Genomic DNA, 19,227 nt, shown 5'->3' with positions numbered 1-19,227 from the left:
ACAACACACACACACCCCACAGGTATAAATCTAAGCTGCACTCAGCCCCCTTAAATAGAGTGAAGTTATTAAAAAGAAAAAAAAGAAGATATTTACATGTATCTTCCCATGCATATCAAAACATACTTGGTTCACTCCCCTCTTCCTGTGCCTTCTGTGCATTTCAGAAATGCTCCTGGATTAAGGTGGCACAGTGAAGCAGAACACATCAGGAACTAGTTCTGGAAAAACCTATGTGACAAGGCATCAACAAATCCACATTTGCCAACTGGCATCAAGCAGCTTTTTAACGCTAATTTTTCCTCAAGCAGGAAATAGTTTTCCACTATTCATAGCAATCTAGGATTTTATTTATTTATTTTAAAGTGAGGCAATTTAGAGAAATCTAAATTTGCTTTCCTTTTTTAAGGAGAAGCCTTCTACTACTGAGTGTCCAGCATAACACCAGCCTGTGCGAGGGCTAGAGAGATACAGCATACCCAGTCAGCTCAAAGATGACAGCATTAGTGCCAGAAGAGAGAAAACTACCTCAGATTTCCATATGCGGTTCATCTCTCTCAACAACTGAGGATGAGCTATTAAGCCATGCCGACACAGCAAATCAGAGCATTATCAATATAGTAAGTAGATCAAAAGGATGGTGGTCAAATTTTCTTCTACATCTCTTCTACTGCTGGGGAGGAAATGGAAGCATAACTGAGGCAAGATACTTCAAATGCCTCAGATATCAGCCTTTCATTTTCAACAGCTGAAAGCCACATCTGTGCATCCATCAAACCGCACGGTGCCTGTAGCTCTGCTTCTTGCATGCGACATCTGGAAAGTGAGCGACACTGGAGACAGGATTCTTCATCCAGCCACCACACAGAGCAAACATCTTCAGCGTTCCACCACAGAGTCCCGTATCCCCCAGCATCTCTACTGCCACATGTCCCTGAGAGCCCAGACACAGCACACTGGGTAATCAGAATGAGATGTCTGAGCACAAACTACAGTATTTCCTCTAATGCAGCTACAGAGAACAGGTGTCTGCACCTCCCCTGTTCTTCCCCATGTCCCTGTTTACCCAAATAACTAGAACTGCTACAGGTTTTCCTGGCTTAGGCAGCAGAAGATTCCCAGAGGATTGGCAAATAGAAATAAAAAGCAAGATAGCCATAAGGGCAGGTCTAAATGAGGACACAGACTTTACATGGTAATCATGTCTCACTCGGCGTAAGACAACTTGCAGACCCCTCATTTGCAGAATGACACACCATTCTCCAGCCCTTTTTTCTTAATACCTGTAAGATGCTGAATTCAAATCCTTGGGTTTTGCTGTCCCCTAAAAGAACAAGGGGAAATGCATCTCCAGAACTGAACCCTGAGCTTGCAGACTCATCTGAGCAGCCTCTTTGCAAAATCCCTGAATCCAAACTTTAAAAATCTCGTTAGGTTCAAATAAGTCTTCTCTCTCTCCCACCTCCAGGAGTAAACGCAACTTCAGCTCACATATAGGGAGACAGCTTGGGGATGTAACCCAATCCCTGGCAAGACAGTTTTACATTGTGAGTAACTGCAGAGGAATGGGGAGCTTGGGTATATTTATCCTATTAAATAGCCTTTCAAAAGAAACATTTGCAATGCTCTAGAAGAGCTGCATCAAAAAGACTTGTTGGAGCCTTGCTATAGGGCTTCTCACTGCCCTCGAGTTTGAGTTTGGAAGCCACGGGGAGCCCCAAAGAGCTACACTGATGACAGGAATTCCCTTTTTTACAGCAGTTCTGACTTTTCTCCACAAAATGGAAGAGCATTACCACAAATAGGAAACCATGAACAAACAGGTGAATACAGGCACCTGAATTCCAGGTAAAAGAAATGTAATAACAAGTTCTTAAGGTATTATATTCTAATCAATGATTTTAAATGCAAGAAGATCAGAGACTACAAAAGCAATAAAATACGAAGACTGCATTCAAAATGAGACCTTAAAAATTCAAAGTGCAACTAGATGCTTTTAAAATCCTGAAGTTCTCTGGTTCGCATATATAGAAAGCATGTAAAATAGCTTAGCTTACCTTCTAAAACATTTTGAGAGGGAGACATTTAAAAGTTTTCCAAAATTTAATCAATATGTTGAGAAGGTGGTTACAATACAGGACACTTAACAGCTCTCAGCTCTCTTGTGAAGCTGGGACAAATTGTTATTTAAGATACAAAAAAATTTAAGGCACAAAAGATAAGTCATAAGACCTAACAACTGCTGGAGTACCAGTACAGAGCACCCACTGCTATTTTTACTTCACGTTGCCTAGACCTGCCTAAAGGAAGTTCAGATGACATGGTCAAAAAAATCACTCAGCTATTTCTTTAATGTATGCCAGTGACTGATGTTTATTCAAAGCCTTGCGCTTTCTCATTATCAAGATATTGGTGCAAGTCATGCCTTGTGTCACTGCTTAATAAAAAGAATGTCCAGACTGGTATCAATACGTGGTATGGTGAAGTCTGATAGAAGACAATATCCATTAAACCCTTGAAGCTTCTCTGTTCTTTGAAACCAATACTGCCCCTTAGAATAAGCAAGACTATGCATTTGTGACACTGATTTACAAAGTTGTGTAAAAGCTGAACAGCAAAGGCAACCATCTAGTAGTTGTTATGCCTAGCTACACCAGGCTGCAGATAAAAACTGAACAAGGATTCATCCCATGACAGACAGAACTGCTTTCAAAATCACATGATGGCAGCCACCATGAATCTTATCTGCCATACATCGAATACAGCCAGCCAAACCAGTTAGCTTTCCCCAGTACAGCAGCCCATGCACCCAGCTCTCACCGCTATCAGCAAATGTCTAAACAAAGACAAGACACTGCATTGTGAGATGTGGTCTCCACGATCAGCTGCAGCAATAATTGTGGCTTCCTGTCCCAACCACTGAGACCCAAGCTGGAGACTTTATTCCAGAGCTTGTGGCCAACTAACTGGTCACAACTAACATGCACTACTAACACCCCAAGCATGAGGCTGTGAAAGTGTGTGCAAATATAGCCTGTTTAAAGCAATTTCAGTAACTGTTTATCAGTAACTACTCACTGCACATTTGGGGATGAAATGCAAACCCTTTGAGTGCTCTGGGTGTAGTTTCAGCGCAGCCGACACCACCATACTCTGCCAGCGTAAGGGAAGGGCCCAGTGAATCCCCCTTCCTCCAGCATGTAAACCCACACTGTTCTTGGAACTCGCCTTGTTGATCACCAGATGCCTTCTGAACTAATTCAACTTACTAATCCAGTAAAAGTTTGCTGGGTTGTTGGTTTGGTTTTTTTAGATAAATTCATTACATTTCTTGGAAGCATAGCTCCAGCCACTCTATGACTTAAGCAGCTTTTAGAAAATGTCTTAGAGACCAAGGCCAGAATTTAGCCCTTGTCTAACTAAGTGAGTAAGACTTCTGCTTTAAATAGGAAATACTGTATTTCACCTCCAAAACTCAGACCAGGACACAAACTGTAAAATCCAGCCCCATCCTGCCATTAGTTGACAGGAATCACCCATCCTCCTGTCTGATTCCCATGATTAATGTGCATCTCAGATGCAGACCAGAAAAACTGCAGCCTGAAAACAGAGTAATGAGCAGATAGCACAAACTGAAACGCTCTTAAATTCTGAAGACATCCCTCACCACTACCAGCCACTTCCACCTGAGCCTACGCTGACATTTTATTTTGGTTTTGCAGCCCCAGAATTGTGATATGGCTCAATCAGTAGGGCTGCATACATTATGTACCTACTGCTGCTATTTCATTCGTGCCACTGAGCTTAAGAGTTAGTTAGCTTTTGACAGAGACTACTCTTGACCATAAAACTTTGAAGATGAGCCAACTTTGTATTCTATAAACACCCAACAGAAGCTATCATGTGAGCTCAGACCTTCCACTGGATCCCTCTGAGGGGCAAGAGGGCTATTTGTACATGTGCTGGAAAACCATAAAGGTCACTGCATCCTTCCTGGAACTGGCCACACCACTTCCTTTCAAATTAACACAAGCATTTCACTGAAACTCAGACCTGCCCTGTAATCTCAGCAATGGTGTATTTGTCAGCATGGTGAGGGTGCTAGAGCGCCAGCATCCCAAGGGGTCAGCTAGTTCCCGTGTAACGCAGCAGCAAGGCTTTCAAGGGCACAGAGAGACTCTGTAGGAAACCAGCTGACCAGTTTGCAGCATGACACCAGCAGTCCATGGGTATCACAGTCCCATTCCTTGAGCGAGAACCTCAGACCCACCTCTTGTCATCTTTGATGCAACAGGCTGGGAAATCCTTTGACTGCTGGCTCCATTCACATCACCGAGTTGGCAGGAAGGTAAACTAATCTTAACCAGACCCACAGGGCATGGGATCATCAACGCAGCATGCAAGCTGAGAGACACTGCAACTGCCTCGAAGGTCTGAGTCAGCACAGTTTCCTGGATGGAACGACACAAATCCACAGCACTCCCTGGCCTACAGTCCAAGCTGTGTGAAGGAACCACAAAAGAGTTTCCTGTAGGACCAGAATTTTTCCACTTAGCTCTTGAACACTAAATTAGACCCCAGCTCAGACTGGCTGAGAGAAATGAACCACCACCTACAAAAGAGAAATGCACAGGCCTTCTGCCTTCCTCCAACTTCCTTAGAAAAACTTTCAACCCCTTACCACTACCTCAGAACAGTTCATTAGATGGCTGAAATAACGGAATTCAAGTCTCACAAGGCACGTAACTGCTTACATGGTCAGAGAGAAATATTCCTCAATATGTTATAGGTTTGTTGAGCAACCTCACGCTGGAAGTGATTTGTGATTTAAGTACCATCTCCTTTCAGAAGGGATGTACCTAATGCTCCAGAAAAAAACAGTAAGGTTACCAGACCAATATCCAAAGAAAATATAGTTTGAATATGGTATTTTTTGTTTTCAGCCAAAAAGCTGCTGAACCAAGTGTAGCCTTTTCAAGGTCTTCAAATTAACCTAAGCTGTCCGCTCCACTGCCGTGGCTATCGCATTCGGAAGCTGTCAACAGAAACACCAGGAAGAACAAACTCTTACTGGCACTGAAGATCGAAGGACAGCATAGAGCAAAGCAAGGCCATACAAATCCAGCTTAAGCTGGCTGTTGTGTTCTTCACATATTGCCTCCAAGAAGAGTACTTAAACTTACTAGCAGCATTGTGACATCTCTGGTTTCAGAGCCTGCTCCCTCCCAAAGGTGTGTCCTTCCATTTATTTCTCATTTCCAGAAAGCGCTGGGGAGGCAGGGAGGGAAGGGTTATTTCCTGTCACATACAGCATCCTCTTTTTTTTTTTTATAGCATGGCTTTCTCCACACTTGAAGTGAAGAGACATCTTATATTTACTTCCCTCTGTTTATAGTCCTGAGCAGCAAACAGCTCATGCCAGGACAAAACAAACACCCTATGCTAAGACCTGCTGCCTTAAACTGAATTCATGGTCCAGCTTACTAAACAAATAAATGTTTTCAGTTTCACAGCTACCATAGGCTTCTGAGAATGCCAGATCCCCAGGTACACAAGCCTTGAATGCCTCTGTATAGCAATTCACAGACAGATGAACCCACAGTTGTATGAAGCTAAAAGAGAAAATAACCCCTTGCGTTGTTCCTTTCTATCTAGATTCACTGTACTCTCAAACCAAGTCCTGAACAACAGGAAACAATTACCAAAGATGGATAAACTTAGTCAAAAAATTCTTCCACTGCTCTATGAACAATCTTCAGGAGGGTCAGGAAAAGTTTGTGAAGGGTTTGCAAGTCATAGCTCCAGCACATCCTGTGACACAGCGCATGCAAAAGCAGCAGGCTGAGCTAATCTCAACCCTTGTACAATGTTTAAGAGCACAAAACCAGGTTCTGGTTTACTGGACAGAGAAACTGGAGATTGCACAAGAAAAGTTTGTGATATGTAAAACGCTTCACACAGACTTAAACAGCCAACTCATGACCCTCCAGTGATTCAGACCACCATGATTTAAGTACTACTGTCCTCAGACGATTGTCCCACCCACAAGTTACAGTACTGATAACAGAAGTGGAAGTCATTTTCAGCCATATTTTTCAGTCACAGCAGTCGACAGCTCCACACCCTAAACCTAAACCTCCATGTATTCCATTTTATATCGATGTAACAGGTTGTGACCTGCAGCAACTATAGGCAGTAAAGTCTGTAGCCACCGCACCTGAATTCCAATGAGGATCACGAATCAGAATCCTCACCCTAACATTCACACCCCCTTGATAGCACAAAAAATCATCTACCTTTCAGAAATGGAGAACTGATATGCAGTCCTGAACAGCCAAACATAACATGGCAAGTCCACGTTATATCAGAATAGAAAGCAAGTCTCACTCTCAGGCCTGTACTAAAAATACTTAAGTTGGAATTTCTCAGTCTGAATCTGCAGCCTGCTATGAGCTCCACCTGCTACCAAGTCTTTTGTCAGAATCCTCTCCTTTTGGAAGCAAATAGACTGGTGTTCCTACGGGCAGTTATAGTTAGCCCTGTGAAAGATTATGAGGAACAACAATCCACAAAAATTAGAGTCTTCATTTCTCTCCCTGTGTGTCAACTGCCAAATTGGAAACAGCTTTGGTCTCCAAGGAGGGTAAGTACAGCCTCTGACCGTCCTCTCCTAGAGTGGCTCTTCTTGTGCAAGATCTATTTCTGATCTCTGCCTGACAGCAAATAGATCTTCAGGCATTTCCAGGAAGTCCCAGACAAAGGAATTAGCAAATGGCCAATGTTGACCTAACTGTCTCTGGGAGGGAGGCGAGTTGGCTCAGGCAAAAGTAAGGGACATTAGCTCTGTTCAAACACAGCAACACTCAAACTGAACAAGAGTCAAATGGCATTCTGGCTGAGTTTGGTGGAAGGAACAGATTGGAGTGAGTGTAAACGTTTTACACAAGCAACTAAGCAGTTAATACTGTCTCAGTACTGACCTGGGCTGGATTTCAGCCAATATCCTAGATGGAAAAAAAAATTAAAAATAAAAATAAAAATATTAGTCACCAATACACTAACCTTTTTAGTCCTCTATCTATCCTTACATGCATGAAATAGTAAGTTAACCCTCCTCATGCATGTCAAAGAATTTTTATTTGCTGCTGGCTTCCCTCAGAAAGTTCATAGAAACTGGGATCAACATTCAAAAAAGTCAAACAAGATCTGCTCTCCTCTGCCAAAACAAAACAAAACAAAAATATTCATGAAAACCAAACAAGCAGCCACTGAACTGACCCCTCTGGGACAATTTCCCAGGGCCAAGGCCTCTGATCAAAATACCAACTCCTTTGTATTCCTACAGGAAGAGGGGCTCAGCCAAGCCAGCTATCTGAAGAACCAGACCCTTCCTGCTACATCAGCACGCAGCTACTCCACAAGTGCTAGGTCAACACACAGCGTGCGCTGCCATTTTACAAACATCTAACAAATCTAGTACAAAGGAGACCTCCATTAAACAGAGGAAAGAGTCCAAGGATGGGTATAGAAACAGCAGCAAACAAGACACTATAGATTTTAAACTACAGCTCTGGTAAAGAGAATAAACAGAAGCCCAGGGCTCGAGATAGTTCTAGTCCATTGGCTGATCAGTCAGGCAAACATTCATGGAACTAGTGCCAGTGGGCAGCAAGAGCATCACAGTGCTGGGAAATTTATCATGCCCTACAATTTTGCTACAGCAGATGCCACTCCAAACCCGTGCTGCTCTCTCCAAGTCAGGTACATGAGGTTGATGCCATATAATTAATATCTTGCCAAAAGTCGGTCTGCCCTCCTTGTGCAATGAAAGGAAAGACTCCCTCTACCTATTATTCTTCTTCCTTAGCAGCATGTAGAGCTGCTGGGAAAGAAAGTCATCTGTCTGCTCCAGCAGACTAGCTTTCTTCCTCCAGCACGGAAGTACGCTCTTTAGAGACCTGAACTGGGCAATCTGTTCTCATGCCTTTCTGGAAAAAGGCAGGCAGAGAACAGTAACAGCTATAAGGACAGTAGAACAGAGTGGAAAACACTGCCATCATTTGCGTGCCAGACACTGCTCAGCCCTGGACTACAGGACTTGGAGAAAAACTGCCAGAGCAGAGGTGTGTGGCATCCAGCTACTACCAAGCAACCCTCTACATGCCCACTGAAATGAGGGTAAGACAAGGGCATTTTTTAGGCCCTGGGTGGACTGTATTTGGCCGAGATTTGCATAACTGTAGGCAGTTGGGTCTGACTTGAACTGAAAATTGTCATAAACAGCACTGAGGTTACAACACATGCTAATCCAGTACTGGATAACTCCTCTGAGCAGCCTTTAAGCAGTAGCTTAGTGCCATAAGCAGTGGCAAATCAGAACAGGGTAAACACACAGCAGTGGTTTCCAAATCTTTGGGCAACAGCAAGCCTCATTTACTTGTGCTCCAGAGCCCTCAGGTGGAAATGACAAGTGTGTAAGTTTGACCACTTAAGAGGACACCTTACAACAGCTGTAGAGCACTTACTACATGGAGGTGGTAATTTGGTAACTGCTGATCCTAACTCATCTAAGGAAGGGAAACATGTTACATCAGGGTTTACACAGGAACAGAGCACAGAAGTTTCACTGGACAGTGAGCACCCTGGAGTGAAGGATACAGTTTCATAAGATGCAGAAAGGCAAATTAACAGTTCACCACTGCCAAAAATGGAGAGGTTTTACTCCCTCTTCCAGACATGTGCTGCTGCCACTTACTTGTGTTGGCTCTGGCTCTTACAAGACCCCTCTGTGAACCAGTTCAACAGAATATACACCCAGCCAAAAAAATTGACTGTTTTCTTTGGGGTTAGAAAAGAGGGATGAGCACAGCAGTCAGCAAGAAGGAAGGGGTCTGTCCAAACAGCCAGACAAGGAAGCAGAAAAGGGGTAAGGATGAGTGAAAGTAAAGCCATCCTCCCTTTCAGCAGCAGCAAGCCATTATATTGGCTCAACTACCAGCAGGACCACCACCTCAGATACCCCAGCATCTCACCTTTGCCACACAGATAACCATAGTCAATAATAAGATTGCTAAATATCTATCCATCTGCATATGTAAAAATGGTTTTGGACCCAGTCAGAGAGAAAACGCTGTCAGAGCTTGCACGTTCTAAGTTAATTATCTGCCTTTTAAAAAGTAACAGAAGCAGGAATGCATGTGGACCCTATAACCAATAAAGGGAAGGGTAAGTTTTGCATGGTTATGCAAGAAGAGACATGAAACTTAAGGGAGGGGAAAAAAAGCATCTTTTAAACAGTGGAAATCCTATCCAAGCAGCATACACAGATCTGAATATAAACCCATCCAGGCAAAGTGCCAGTTACAAAATTTGACACACACATAAAGGTGATGAAATGAAGGACAGAAATATTAGTATAAATTCTGAATTCATTAAAAGCATTAGAAGCACAAATTCTGCCCATGAGATATAGAATGCCTGGCTAGCAGCAAAAGGAGGATTCCAGCAATAAAGAACAGGGACACTAAAGAGACACTGCAATCGTATCCATATTTAGCACAGTCTTATTGAGGCATTCCTATCCTGAAGGCTCTTAAATGTGATATCAGAATGCAGACTTGCAAGTTTAGTCCTTGAAGAGAGTATTTTTCATTAACTCCAGGAACTTCCCATTCAGTAAGTAACAAGCATATCTCCCAAGAGCATAAATGCAAAGAGCGTTCAACGAATGCAAATCTACCCTTAAAAACCAAGGTATTTCAAGTTTGAAAAGTTTGTGCCTATAAGGAGAAATAAAGTCCCAGCAAATCTCACCCAGATACTGAGGATGCCAGATAAAAGGTTAGTATATTGAGGTACAAATAAAGACAAGTTAAAAAGACTTGCCGGCTTGACCTGCCAACCACTGAGGCAGGTTGCTTCCCTTTTTTTAGAAAAGGAACTTTTGTCAAATGTGGTATGTGGTTTAACTAGCTGGTTAAAAATTTAATTACTAAGAAAGTACTCTCAAAATGGTGGATTTTTCTTTTTAAGAAGTTTTTGTTTCTGCAAGGGTTCTCTGCAACAGACAGTGGGAACAGATATGGAAGCAACACCGAACTCTTTATAAGCCAGAAAGTGTAAGTCATCATCAGCAACTGACTTTACACAAAGTGCTGCCAAAAGCACAATGTAAACTCACAGAGCAGGGCAGGGGGAAATGACAACAAAATATTTAACATTTTTCAGTCATGTGGATCTTAGTACCACTTACAACTATAATAGGTATAAAGTTTTAGAATGTAGCTTTCAATCTGATGAGCATTCTACTAAAAAAGATAACCCAAGTAATTACAGATCATGGGCAAGCAACATAATTGAAAGACAACAGAGTACAAGGGGCCAAGAAGCACATGGTTAAAAATCTAATTAAAGCAGCTTCTTTTTACTTTAAAAGCAGCTTCTGGGAACGAGAGGAGGACAATGTGCCAGAAATTAATGTGGGAACTGGTCCCCCAGTCTACTTTGGGAGAAGATGTGGGTGGTAATTTGATGGAGATTGGCGATTGCTCTACAGCTCTAGAGCTCTGCATTATTATTTTTTTAGCATTGGCAGAAGAATGCGGATCAAGAGTTTCACAATATCATGACAGAGGCCCACTGAAAGAAAGAAAATTGTTAAAGCCAGACAGAAAACTAACAGTTTTAGAACTGGAATATATTGTAGCCAGTAGATGGAGAAGAGCTGGAGAATGTTTAAGGTTTTCTTATCTCTTCCTACTGTGAGAATGTAGATGACCTATCATTCTACCTATCATCTGGCATTGTGACAGAAGTATTAGTCACTAGTCTCCTGCTTGTTTTGTCGCCAGCAAGAGAAATAGTGAGGATTTCTTTTTACCAAGAGCAGTATTAATAAAGCAATTAAACACATGACAGCTTCTTCATCTTGGTGCCCTGCACAGAAGTTGTTGTTTTGTTATTAGACGAAGAAAAATTTTACTCTACCAACTGAAGGCTGTTTTACTCACAAGAGAACTCATGACCACAGAAAACAGCAATTAAAAAAAAAATTATATAAAGACCAAAGAGAAAGTAGATTTTTGAGAGGTAAAGATGAGTAAGAGAGACCAATCTCCAGTGCTGACCAAAAATGGAAATGTCAGCAATACTGAAATAGAAGCAGCATGAGAATAAACTTCCCTTTCATAGGTACATGAAATGAATCCTTCTTCAAATTACTTTCTAAAAAAGGGGTTTCAGCATGATCTCTGATTGTTCCTCCACCAAGCCGATGATAGAAGTCAACAATCATCTGAGATAACTAGAGAGAATATTTTGCACTAGTCTACAGAAGTCAAGATTCCCAGCCCCTACATTTCTGCTTTGCTGAAAATTAAGTTGACTTCTTTGTCTCAACACATCATATTCTTCCCTGCTATACACTGAAGTAGGGCACTGTGGAAAATTGATTCATTTTCCTATCAAGTACCTAGATGCGTATATTTTTTATACGGACATGTACCTACTCACATCACTACCATCCCATTACTGTTGTGTACTTTAATCTGATCCACTTCAGAACCACACCAGCATTCACAACGCACAGAGAAACAGGGGAACCAGGCTCTTCCATTTACACATTGAATGTACAAAGACAACCTCCCACACACACACAGCAGTGCAACTGCCCCCTCGCTGAGAACAATATTCCGCTCCTATCTCTGTGACAAATCCAAGCCTAACTGCTTAAAGCAGCTGGAAAATAGACTAACTTCAACTCCTTCCCCCCAAAAAAAAATAGAAAATAAAAAAATAGCTGTTTCTGCCAAGCAAGCACTGAATACACTGCATTCCATTTCATTAAAACAATTACTCAGAAGCCAGCCAAGAATTACATAAAGCTTCCTCCCTGCACTATCCCCAACCCCTTGTCTTCAACCCTCCTCCCCAACAGCTTCCCAACCCTGCAAAGACAGGATCACACCAGAGCAATACCGCTCCAGAGAAAGTGGCACCAAACACCTTGCATCACACCGGCTATTCCATCCAACACAGAGTGTTTTTCAAACCTAAGCAATGCAATCAGAGGACTCTAGCAGATCCAGACAGCCTAGAACGTCTCTGAGTTTCACACCACCGTAAGCCATAGCATGGTGATCTGTTTCATGTAGTTTCCTCCCTCACATTTGATGGGAAAGTAGCATCCAACAAATTGAGCCCTTAACCAACTCTTACAGAAAAATTAATGATAACCTAACAGATTTTCTCTCTAACTTGCATGGCCAAGGCTTTTAAGCATGATCCCAAGGCAGACAAGGTACTGGAGGCACCAGATTTAAGCAATTAAGAAGTACAGGAGCAGCATGCCAGAGTAGCTGTGCTTGTGAGGCACTGCCCAAGGGAACTGCTCAGGACAGCCAAGTAGCAAATCTAAGATTAAGCACCAGCAGGATAGATTGAAACTACTAACTTAGGGTTATAAGAACCTGACTGACAAATTCATCCCAAACTCCACAGAGCTACTCCACAGCTCCCAGCCTGACAGCGCTGAGCTCCTCACATTTCACAGCAGAAATAAAAGACAGCTTCTTCTGGCCAGCACCGCTCACCCACCCACAACACTGAGTTGGCCACTGATAAGAGATTTCATGACGTGGATGAAATGGCATTTCATTCCCTCCCCCAGTGCTCCAGCTCTCTGCAGGGATCCTGTCTAACTGCTGGAGCTGCTCGCAGCCAGGCAGAATAGTTCCAGCTGTGTATCACACTGCCTAACCAGACCAACACAGCCCAAGAAGTGTCTCCCACATAAAACCATAATGAACGAGAGGGATAGCTGCAAACCAGAAGTACTACTCCTAAGCATCTTACTCTTGTGGACCACCTCTGCCGAAAAGGGGTAATTTGCTAGCAGCAACAAAAAATCCCTAGTCCCAAGGCAGGTGCTGGTGCTGAGGAATGGGGAGCAGCAGACCCAACTAATGGTCAAGTAAGATGAGAAGCAGAGAAGACCAGCCAGGCCATCATCTTATTCCAACTCATGGGACACCAGCAACCTCAACTGACTTGCAGTTAGCCTTAGGCTCTTTTGTCTGACCCAGCTGAAATTAGAGGCTTCAACCCCAAAGAAACCTTTTCAGAGAGAAGCCCTGAACTTGTTTAGAACCATGAAAGAGGGTAGAACAAGGGAGTATTAAGCCCCTAATCCATGGCAAATCATTTACAGCCCTCCTGCCCATGACCTTTTCTACTTCTGGCTTTATTTGCCCCCTCCTGCTCTTAGAAAAACCCAGCCTAATCACAGTCCCCGAACCACCACAGGTTCCCTATAGCATGAAGTGAAATTCTCTGCTCACCTTGCACTTCAAGGATAGAAATAGAGCAAGATCCTATCAGGCATCTAGACAGATGCAAGATTAATTCTGTCTGCCAGCTCAATTTTGTGACAAAAACATGGGATTGGTTTATTCCTGGAGACCCCATACAGTTTGATTTATAGCTCAGCCATTTAAAGCACAATTCCCCATGCAAAGTGTCATTCAGAAAGTTTATTCCCTGGAGCGCCATTTACTTTTTTTGATGTTCCTTCACATCGTTTGCAAGATGTTAGAGGTTTAAACATGTGCAATAAACAGTAAAAAACAAGAAATCAAGCTACACTCCACTGCATGCTGCCAGCCAGATGTACTCAGTAGCTCACCCAGCAAAGCCATCTACACCAAACTTGCGTATGATAACAAGAACACTGTGAGAAGCGGCATGACAAACTGCATTTGAAGACTTCAGACTACCTCAGCATCATTTAAGTAACTTGAACTAAACTCCTTCACAGTGTAGAGACAGTCCAGCACAGGGGAAAAGGAGCCAAGCAATAACAATGCAGGCTACCTCCCCCTGTGGCCTGCCATAAGTTCTCTTGGATCCTCAGCTCATAGTTGTCTCAAACTGCTTAGATAAATTTCCCATGTAAATTCAGAATAATTACTGTCTGCTACAAGAAAAAGCTGCATTTATATGAGCAGAAAAAGAGCTTACCAGACTCCTAAACAGCACAAACAGATAATCTCCGGGACTCAAGTTCCAGTAACCAAAACGCTAACACCAAACTTGTTCCACAGCACTCCAGTTGCCATTTCTACTTCGTTTGCTTTATTGGGATTTAAAAACATACATACACAGAAGAGAAAGCATGGATTTTAACACTAGTCAATCAAGGAAGACTGTCCCCAGCCAGCTAGTTTCTGAGGCTCTGGGGCCATTTGCGATGAGAATAAGCACAAATGGGAAAAACGGCTAAGAGTGATATGAGAAAGTCATCACCCACCTCCTATTTCCATAGTATATCTTTAGCACACAACATTCTTTGAATGACTTCACGACGCTCTGTGGTAAAGGGAAAGACCAGAGTAGAACTACTGTGGGGAACTTGGAAGGGAAAGGAAATCTTTTCTCCCTACTCACAGCCTATCATAACAGAGGATGAAGAAAGGATGAGCAATCAGAAAGGCAGAGAGGGAATATTAAACAGGGCTGAGAAGGGAATAAAAACTTACAAATCTAATTCAAACTTGCCATTGTAAGCTTTTCCAGCAATGGTGACCAGAAAAGCTTGAAAGAGTTACTATCCTGATATATTCAGCTGGATGCTATTTCAGAAACACAAAGATCTCAACAAACATTAACCATACTTTGCAGGTAAGGAGCTATTATCCCTATTTCACAGACAGAGAAACAATATGCCTAAAGTCAGGGCAAGTTTTTGAGGCTGTGGATAAATGGTTACCTTATGCTAGATTAAACATAAGCTACAACTAAAAGAGGTAGGCTCACCTACCTCCCAGTCCACTGTCCATGTAAAAAAATGACTTTCAGAACAATCAGCTTGCTGATCCAGCTAACTGCCCAACAGTTATTGTGGACACAAGGAAGGGAGATGGGGGCAGGAAACACAACACACCTTACAGCAGCAGTTAAATCAGGTTAAACCAATTTGAAATCGCAACTTCCACTTTCTCTCCAATCCATTTAACTTCAACCCAAAACGGAAAGGAATGGTGCCAGTCCTTGCTTCTACACTGCACTGGATCTAGTTACCTTGCCACAGGGCAAGACAGTTCAGCTTATTGATTCAATGGCAAATCATTTGTTCAATTTGGGGGAAAAGGGCTGGTTTTCCAAAAGACCAGAAATTTGAACCAGTTCACTCTGGAGCCTGATACTCGCTAAGTAAGCAGCAAGCACACAAGGCATGGGGAAGCTGGAATCACCATTTTTGGCATCTGAATCTGGATGAGATGTGAAGTGAGATTTTACAAACACTGAAACAAGAACAGGACCCAAAGGTCTCCACAGTTCCCTACCTAGCATTTTAAAATATAATAGCAGTCATGACAACCTGTACTTCCAGGGCTTGTTATTAAACCTAAGTTAGTTCTGACAGGCTAAACTGACCAAGAAACTCATTCCCTAAACCCCATCTTCTTATCATAGCCTGGGGAAGCTTCCCACAGACAACGTCTTGCTTTCAGGCAGCTGGAGTAGAAAAGCATCTTCATTAACAGCTTCCGCATCAGACAAAAAGAGACACAGAAGATCGGTACACACAGGGAGGGAGGCGTAGCCTGAGATGCAGAGCAGGAAACTGGGACCAGAGATCCTATTCACTAGCACTGATTTTCCACTAGCACAACACAACTGAATTCAGAATCTGTTCCGGCTATCTCCAAAGCTGCAGCAGATCCTGGATATCACAACTAACACATTAGTCCGATTCAAACAGATTTGTTTTGTGGCCACGGACAGGATTTTCCCCCCCTCTAGTTGCACAGATTTAATTTAAGGAATTTATATATGTCTGTCTTAGCACTAGATCAGAAAACCAACTCTGATCTAACTAGAAGTGCATTATTATTGCTTGTTCTGCTGCCAGACTTTAGAATTTTATCCGTCATTTCTTCAGTTTCACAACTTGCTGCATATAATACACTTCAAGGGCAAAGGAGGTGAGGAAAAAAGGGTCCGGAGAAATTGAAGTATCATGATTCCCTGGGAAAGAAAGAACAAGTAGAGAGACAGAGTTAAAGATGTATGAGAAGTTACCCATTTCTTTCTCTAGTGGTAGAGATGGTGTCGGAGGATCAATTTTAGCCAGGAGGGCAGCTGAATACTTGGGATAAGTTGACCTCTCCCAGCGAGGGACAAAGGAGCTAAAGACAGCACAGAGTCCAGCCTTTCCATGGAAATAGAGCAACAAGAAAAGAAGCCTCTCTCTGCATCACACACTGCTTGAGGCAGAGGACTCCCTGTCTGAGTTGCTCAGGACAATGAAGTCCCTGTTTTATGAGCGGTCACAACAGCTAAGAAGCTAAAACAAGTCAGAACCCCATTGTGCAGAGTATTAGTTCTGTTTACAGTCTTCTCGCCCAGCAGCAGGAATGACTCAGAAACCTGAGCCAGTAGAAAGCCAAGGGACCAAATTACTTTACCAGTGTTTCCCCCAATACCATTTCCTGGGCGTAGCTGACCACAAGCAATTTCACACTAAACTTTCAGTCAAGTAAGACCAAAACCCACTGCATATGACTTCCAAATTGAAGGAACTGACTCAGAAACAGGCAAGCATCCCCCTCAGAAGAGAGACGGACAGCATAGCCCTGCAGAGCACAGCAATCTTCCAAATGTTAGGACAGATGACAGATGGAAACACATGCAATCCCCTCCACACTCCCATGAAAAATCAATGGCAAGATTGCTCCCTTTAAAGTCAATCTTGAGAGGATTAAACCCTGAAGAGAGGGTGGGTTAGAGTTCCTAAATCAGAGGGAAACAACTTTTAAAGTGAAATCCCTTGTGCCACTGAACCTTTGCACCCAGAATTTTGAAGCCACATTGCTAGACAAACCTGCAAAAGAAAAATCCTTGTAGAAGTGAGCAAGCACACCTAAAATAAGAAGCTTACAGTCTAGTTTACATGCACTGCCAAAATACTACCATAAATACGTTCTTATTAAACAGAAATAACTTCTTTGTAAAACATCTTTTACAAGCTCTAGTGAATGCTGTTTTGTTTTTGATTGCAAAACCCAGATTAAAAAAATCTGAAGCCTTTTAACAAAACAAAAAAACCCCACCAAGCAGTAGAGAAGCAAGAATTCCAAAGCCATCAAAAGAAAGCTTCTAAAAGCAACACCATTTCTGTTTGGAGCTACCAAAGCTCAAACAAACAAAAAAAAAAAAAAAAAAAAAAAAAGTATCACAGTAGTGTTTGCAAACAACCCCTTTCAGAAAAAGGCTGCAAAAAACATTCAAAGTCAAAAATCAAACAGTATCTGACTAAAGCAAATGTGAAGTTTCCTTTCTCCTATTCCTCTCACCATAAAATACATGACACACTACACAAATTAGGTTTCTTCCTCTGCAACCAGCAGATCCTAACGGATCTGTTCACACATACTACTTAGACAAGGTAGCACCACAGAACCAAGAATAATCAACATCTAATTCAATATCTCAAATAGCCTGAAGCAAATATGTGTGGTTGGTCACTTGTGTGCTGGAAGCACAGCATGTAACAACACGCTGTGCTTTGGTAATCCCCTGAAAGGGGTGATAGCCCTGATTTAGGATTGTCACTCTTTAGGACAAAGTTTTACTCATTGTGCCAATTTACAACACTGCAGAACGGCAAACTCATTCACCAAGCTTCCTGTCAAACTCCAAGCACATCTGCAAAATACGCTTCCTTAGAAAGATTCAAGGAAGACAATCTGGACAAGTCTGGTCAGCTGCTCGAATTCACTGTCTCCTCCCACCCTTCCCACAATGTGCTATTCTAGTTTATGCCCGGACCCAGCACTGAGTGTCCTGTGCACCCCCAGCGCAACGGGGTGCACGAGTTCCGCCTGCAGAGCTCTGAAACAGTTTCCTGTGTGAACTGTGCACCGTAACACCACTTCTTCAACACTGAGGGGAAAACAAAAGGAACAAAGTTTTTCTCAACTCCCAATGAATCCCCAAAGCAATACAAATCCATTCTCACAGATGTTTCATAACCTCTCCAGCCCAAGCAGCATGAAATTGAGATTCTTCTGGACCTCCATTTTACAGTGCACAAGCACACACTGATCAACTCCTGTCAGCTCCAGAGGGAGATTTTTGATAAATTCAGGGAGTTAAGAACAGCCACACCAACGGGCTCTGTGAGGTGTTCCCTCGTGTCTAGCAAGGCCCATCAGTCACTAGTCATTTCTGCACAACACAGATTCAGAAGCATGGTCTGGAAATATCTAAGCTGATTTTACTTGACATCAACTCTGAACCTGCAAGGCGTATTAGCTCAGGCCCAATGCTAAACTACTTTTGGGCCAAAACTGGCCCTGGAAGCAGTGCAGCTATGTCCACATGGCATTGTGCCTGAACCAACAAGTTCTGCCGGACCAGCTTGACTCTGGACACAGCCAGTGCAGACATCTGTATCCATGGCACAGTTAATCCGCAACTCAGATAATCCACCCATAGATAATGAGGAAAGAAAAACAAACAACTCTCACTTCAATTCAAAAGTTTGACTTATTTCAGGAGAGTTGTATCAGCACAGCATTGTTCCCTTATTTACGCACCCCAAGGTGAATGGCTTTAGAAAAAGAAGTGAGCAATTTTGGGGCTAACAATGATTTCCAGAGGGAAAATAGCTGCCGTGCCTTTCCATGGCGAATTCTGTACAGCAAAGAAAAGCTTAGAGAGAGAAAAGGTCCCACTTTTTTTGTTCAACCGCTTACTATTAGATAATCACATCTTGTCCAGTCTGAAAGACTGCACAAAAATTGAGAAAGACATGGTGTAATTAAGACGTGATGACTCAAATTGCTGAGACAAGAAGTTCTGTTTTAAAGATCAGATCACAACTTTAACTTTTGGTTTTGCCAATACATTTAACACCTCAGAACAGCAAAACAGACACAAGTTCGGATCTTTTTCAGACTTTCTTTGCAGTTCACCTCCAACCCTCCTACAGAGGAAAGGAAAAATGTGTTGAAACTGCAGTAGCCTATTCAGACAACTGGAAAAGAATGCAACATCGCAGTGGGCACAGTACAGCTCCAGTGGTTCGTTAAAGAGCATGTTGATGAGACACTAAACTGGCCCTACACAACGCTATCTGTATGCTCACCTTGAAGGGCCACTCATCAAGTAAATACACAGACTGGGTGAATCCTGTTCTGACTAGCGATGCATTCCTGAACAGCT

The 19,227-nt window shown here is 42.6% G+C and overlaps 1 protein-coding gene across 5 annotated transcripts in view; it reads right to left on the bottom strand.

Annotated features, from left to right (window-relative positions):
- PXN (paxillin) overlaps positions 1 to 19,227 on the bottom strand; it is a 49,103-nt gene that overhangs the window by 28,585 nt on the left and 1,291 nt on the right. Inside the window, exon 1 of one of the 5 annotated variants that reach the window (XM_030026056.2) lies at positions 1,284 to 1,432. The exons of the other annotated variants lie outside the window; for them this stretch is intronic. The gene's annotated coding sequence lies outside the window, so the exon portion shown is untranslated. Of the gene's footprint in view, positions 1 to 1,283; positions 1,433 to 19,227 lie in introns of those variants that run through there. 5 annotated transcript variants of the gene reach the window in all.

Source organism: Aquila chrysaetos, chromosome 9, assembly GCF_900496995.4.
Source record: "Aquila chrysaetos chrysaetos chromosome 9, bAquChr1.4, whole genome shotgun sequence".
In the NCBI taxonomy this organism is placed as follows: Eukaryota; Metazoa; Chordata; class Aves; order Accipitriformes; family Accipitridae; genus Aquila; species Aquila chrysaetos.
Note: the sequence above shows the minus strand (reverse complement) of the source record. Positions and strands in the feature narration are given on the sequence as shown.